The sequence below is a fragment of the Camellia sinensis genome, chromosome 6, assembly GCF_055761805.1.
Source record: "Camellia sinensis isolate YWXY chromosome 6, ASM5576180v1, whole genome shotgun sequence".
Classification (NCBI taxonomy): domain Eukaryota; kingdom Viridiplantae; phylum Streptophyta; class Magnoliopsida; order Ericales; family Theaceae; genus Camellia; species Camellia sinensis.
The window spans coordinates 187,734,610-187,740,855 of NC_138966.1; positions in this window are offsets into that span (position 1 = coordinate 187,734,610).

The following is a 6,246-nucleotide window of genomic DNA, read 5'->3' on the forward strand; positions in this document are numbered from 1 at the left end:
TTTAATACCGACCTTTATGAAGAACTCTTTGGCAGAGGCAGGAATTGTCTTTAATCCGATGCCATTTGTAGTCAGGAAGTGCCATCTGACTTGACAAGAATGCAGAACCTTTAGTACTTCCTCAAGTTTGACACGTCTTGAATTTTTTTTTTTTTTTTTTGGTGCTATATGATATGTCTTGTAGTTTATTTCTTTAGATAGCATAACCAACTGTTATAAAATGGTAGTGTAGTATGATTTCATTCTCCCTTCATTCGTTGTTTTATTCTTATCATATAATTGATTCCCATAGATTTCTGATCATTGATATCACTAATAAATCTTCTCAACATCGAGTGAAATTTATTGAGACTTGGGAGCATATTTTCTCATCTTATATTCTTATCATACATTGTAGACACCCCATTTTTGACCGACCTTGAGACTCAGACGTCACCAGTTGAGCACTTGGTGATATTGCATAATGTGCTCGTTCAGAAGTTTCAGAGTCTTGGCTGCGAGCCCTGCCTCCGGACTTCCGAACCCTCTTCTGTGCCTTGCCTCGGTTTGCGAACCAGACTCGGTTTTCTCTGTTTCTTTTCCTGAGGGGAGGGAGAGGTCCCGTAGACCATCTCTCAGTGGCCGTGGGCTACATTTTGTGGCTGTAGGCCATTTTTCCCATTTCGGAGTCCGGTTTCCGGTTTTTCGGGATCGTTGGCCGTGTGCCTCGGTTCGGGACCGCCTAACCATCTCCGTTTGTTCTGATTTTTGGCATACCTCCTATTTACTCCCTTTTGAGGGACACTGGGGTCTGAGAAACCCACTTCGTGGCCGAATGCCACTTTCGGTGCTTAACAGCCCATTTTCGGGACCCCAAACTGCGCGTTTTGGCCCCCGAATATTTGTTTTGCAACGGTTTTCGTTCATTTTTGGCAGGTACCTCTGTTTTATCACTGGGAAGGTCGTAGAAGGGTGGGAGGCCAGTAATTGTTGCAGCAACCAGTTATATATCCTCCGACGCCCTCCGATGCCCGTTTTTCACACTTCCAGGCTAATATTGAACACCTTGGGGCCACTTTCTTGAACTTTGGACCACATATTTGTGATGTACACACTTGGGAGGATCCTAAAAGTTAGTGGCCGGCCAGTAATGTTGCTTGACCCTTTTGAACCCCTTCTTCCGGGCTAATGTTGAACAGCCTAGGCCCTTTTTCTTAAATTTTGAACCATAGGGTTGTGTTGTACACACATGGGAGGACCCTAAAAAGTGGTGGCCGGCCACTATTTCAACTTGACCCTTTTGACCCCTAGCCGGCCGGCTAGGGGAGGTGGCCGGCCGGCCACTTGAAGCTCCAAAAAGGGGCCGGCCATGTTCCTCTCAATATCCACTTTACAGCTGTATAGCTGTTTCCCCCAGAAAATATCCCAATCCGGGGGATATTTTGTGGGGGAAAACTTGCCTAATTTTCCCCCACCTTTGCCCCTCCTCTACTCCCCCTTTTTTGTCCATATAATCAGCAGGCAACATAGAGTTAAGGGGTTAGAAAATTTGCTCTTCAAGCTTGAATACAAGAATCCCTCTTCATCTCTCTCATTTCCTTGAAAAACTTCCAAGTCCTACACCACCATTCCTTCTACACCACCACTCCCCACCCTTCCATCCTCCATTCTAGAAGATTGAAGGTGTTCTCCAAGGCCTAAGGAGCCACAAACTCAAGCCAAGAGGCAACCAAAGTCAAGTCTTCAAGGGTAAGTTCATTTTCCCTCTTTTCTAGCTCATTTTTACAACATTTCTTAGCCTCTCTTTCTTGTATATTTGAGCTCCGACCAAAACTGAAAAGGTCATTTTTTTGAGCTCATTTTCATGTTTCATTAAGGGCTCAACCCTGTTTGAGCCCTCCATCTTGCACTTGCTTCAATATCTTCCTTAAATGCTATTTTCTTGCATGCTTTGGCAGCCCATTATGCTTCCATTTTTGGGCGTTTTACAGAACTAAAGATAGGTTTATTTTGAGCCCCTATTCAACATTGAAGAAGGGCTCAATACTGTTTGGGACCTCCATGTGCCACTTCATGTTATATCCCCTCTTTGGTCCCCATTTTTGCATGTTTTGGAAGCCTATCATGCTTTGGTTTTTGGTCGTTTTACAGAGCTAGAAAAAGTCTTATTTTGACCTTCTTAACATGTTTTATTAAGGGTCTTTTCTTGTTTGGTGAATTCTTTGTATACCTCATGTTATAGCCACTTTTGAGCCTCATTTTGCATTGAATTTCTAGCATGTTTGTATACTGTTTTGGGGTTTTTACAGTTCTGTAAATATGTATATTTTTGGTCCCTCTTCAATGTTGTAGAAGGGAATTTTTCAGTTTGGGTTGTGCATATACCACTTGCCTCTTTGGCCACCTTTTGGCCCATTTTCTTGCATAAGAGCTTAGCCATATCTATATTTGTTTTTAGGGTTTTTACAGTTCTGTAAATGTGCCTATTTTTGGTCCCTCTTCAATGTTGTAGAGGGAATTTTTCAGTTTGGGCTTTGCATATACCACTTGTTTCATTGCCCTCTCTTGGCCCCTACTTTTGCATGCCATTGTTGCCCTATCCTTGTTTGCTGTTTGGCCATGATTTGTACTGGTAAAATGCTTATTTTGGGGCTGCCTTGCTTCTGTATTTTCATTCCATATACCAATTATGCATGCTTTGTATAGCTGTAGTTCATTCTATGCGCCTAATTTGCATTTCGGGAGAGATTCCATGCATCGGGTGTGTTTTCGCCTCATTTCGGGGCTGTTTTCCCCCACTTTTCATTTCTGAAAATCCATTAGCATGTTTGCATATCATTTTATCCATATTGTATTGCATATACCATTGCCTCGGTTTGCGTACCCGTGTGCACGCATTTCGAGGCATTTCATTTTCATCCATCGACCTCTTATGTGAGTGTGGCTGAGGCTCTCTCATGTGAGTATAAGTCCATGTTGCATTCTATATGCCATTTCCATGCCATTGCATTGCGTATGCCATCACCTCGGTTTACGTGCCCGTGTGCACGCATTTCGAGGCACTTCATTTTCATCTATCGGCCTCTTATGTGAGTGTGTCTGAGGCTCTCTCATGTGAGTATAAGTCCATGTTGCATTCTATATGCCATTTCCATGCCATTGCATTGCGTATGCCATCGCCTCGGTTTGCGTGCCCGTGTGCACGCATTTCGAGGCACTTCATTTTCATCTATCAGCCTCTTATGTGAGTGTGGCTGAGGCTCTCTCATGTGAGTATAAGTCCATGTTGCATTCTATATGCCATTTCCATGCCATTGCATTGCGTATGCCATCGCCTCGGTTTGCGTGTCCGTGTGCACGCATTTCGAGGCACTTCATTTTCATCTATCGGCCTCTTATGTTAGTGTGGCTGAGGCTCTCTCATGTTAGTATAAGTCCATGTTGCATTCTATATGCCATTTCCATGCCATTGCATTGCATATACCATTGCCTGGGTTTGCGTGCCCGTGTGCACGCATTTCGAGGCACTTCATTTTCATCTATCGGCCTCTTACGTGAGCGTGGATGAGGCTCTCTCATGTTAGTGTAAGCCCATATCGCATTTCATATCATTTGCATTATGTATGTCATTTTCTCGGTTTGCGTGCCCGCGTGTACGCATTTCGAGGCATCTCATTTCATAACATTGTGTATGTTAGAATTGTATCGTAGTTGCATTTCATGCATGTCATGCATATTGCATCATGTTCGGAATAGGAGTTAGCCCGGGCACGGGAAACGAGGTGCATTCCGTACTCCGAGTGACGGAATGTATCTCAATTCCCTAGTCACCGACACTCCGGATTATCCATGATGGAGTTAGGTTTTAGCTGTGTTTTCATGTGCATTCATCCTATATTGAATTGTGCATTTCGACTCCTCGGCCATCATGCCTCGGTATGTGTGATTGGTGGCACAAGGATCGAGGCATGCATATATTTGTGAAAATACATTGCTATGCCCCTTTCCTGCTCTCTGTTGCAGCAAAATGAAGAATCAGCAACTTTTCAGAGCTTGGCGCGTTTTCCAAGGATAACTGCTAAACAGAGGCTAATTGGGGCATCCCGGTGGATTTCCGCGCAAGACAGCCTAAATGTACATCATTCATCAGAAGCAAGGCAATCCCGGGCTTGCACGCCGGTTTTATTTACTTTCTTAGTTAATTTGTTAATTAATTAGGAATTTGTATATTATTCGGACTGTAATATTTGGACTGTAATATTCTTTTATTCGGGACTGTATATTTATTCGGACCCTCTACGCGAGGGCATAACTGTAATAAGTGTGCGTGTGTGTGTTGTATGTCTTCCAACCCCACGTCTTTCTCCCTTTTATTTATCCGTTTATGATGGTTAGATTAGGGCATATTTTAATTAGCATACAGTATGACAGCATGTTTGCATCATTCATCTGTTTTGCATGCACCGGGCTCAGCGCATCATACTAACTGCATTGTACTTTCAATTCCAAATTGAATACATGTTAGTTGTAGCATTTCATATGCCATGTTTAGAATAGCCGAGCCTGCTATAGTTGCATTTTTGCATGTGTTGCATTAGGCATTTTTGTATACTTAGGATCATGCATGATTTCTAATGTAGTTTCTATTTTGGCTTGGAGTACTCGGTAAGTTCTATACTTTAGCATCCTTGCATGCGTGTGAGTGATTGCCATGAATAGCATGCTTACCATGAGGCTAAATGCTTATGTGATATAACTGCTTGAATGCCTGTGGGTGAAGGTTGGGTTATTTGAATTGGAATAATTCATCAAATGTTTGTTTGAAGCCCACTAGATAGTGGCAAAACCATTTTTTTTACTAAGCCCACCGAGGGTGGCAAAATCTGCATTTTAAGCCTACTTGCGGGTAGCAAACCATCTTTCAAAAAATAAACATGAAATGTTTTATTCCAATTCAGGCGACTCAGTCTATACTTGTATGCTGTGCGCACCACATAGTAACCTAGGCTAATAACCGGAATAAGGACACACAAGGTTTTCAAAAGTAGATATCATAGTTAGTAGAGGCCGATCTTTGATCGGGCGAGCGGGGGTGCTCACGAAGTGACCTTCCCCAATCGTACCCAAGTTCCCGAGCCGAGGCAACTTTGGTGATGACGGACACGTGGCCTTTGGCACCGAGTCAGGGTTTCCTAAATTTCCCATTAAAAAAAAACATTTAGGTGGCGACTCTGTATCTGGCAAAGCAGTCCATGTTTGGCACTTCTTTTCAAAAATCTGTTTCTCAAAACGATTTGCCGGATTTGGACTCTTTGGTTCAGACTTAGAACCGTGACTACAAAGATTTGAGAGTCCTGAGCTGTAGTGACCCCAAAAAGAATGGAACGGGAGCTCGTTCCTCCCAAGGCATTCGGGGACGTCTACATACATTGACTGAAAAGTGCATGTGCTTTGTATGTGAGCTTAATTCTTAGAACTTTTATACTATAGAGTATATATACAAGATTTCAAAGAAGCAACTGAATTAACCATCTTTTTATTGATTACCTTTAAATAGAAGGCAACTAAGGCATTTCTTTTTTATTCTGCAAAATCATTTTATCTTATTTGTTTCTTCCCTTGAGTAGGATTGTAAATGAGCCGAGTAATAGGTTGTTCAATCTTGGTTCGAAAACTTTACGAACTTCAAAAATGTATTTAAGCTTTATTTGTTTATCTTTCAACCAATCTAAAAAGATTTTAATTGACCCAAGCTTGAGTAGTCTGGTCTTTTATAGTTCATACAAGTTTATTCATCCAAGCTTGAGCCAAGCTAAAAAAATTAACACTCCTCCAAATGTGTTCAAACTTGGCTTGTTTACATAACGAGTTAATCTTAAATAACTTTTTAGCGAGCCAAACATGAGTCGGCCTATTTGGTGCAACTAGCTAAAAGTTGACAATCACTAAGTAGAAGTTAAAAACATTTCTCTTCCCATCTTCCCGATAATCAGTAAATTGAAATAATTTTTGCCTCATAAGTTGTACTAAATATTCTGGAACAAATTCTCAAAATAAAAAATATATAAACAGTCTCAATAATTTGTACTAAAGTTCATCATACCAAAATTTGAGTAATTACTATTGCCTTCAAATCAGCTCCTTTGGATTTTTCACTAAATGAAAGGATCTTTCCTTTACCACCTATCTTCATCATACCAAAATCTGAAGCACGACTATAATGGAAATAGAAAGAACACTAAAAAAAAAATAATAATAATAATAAAA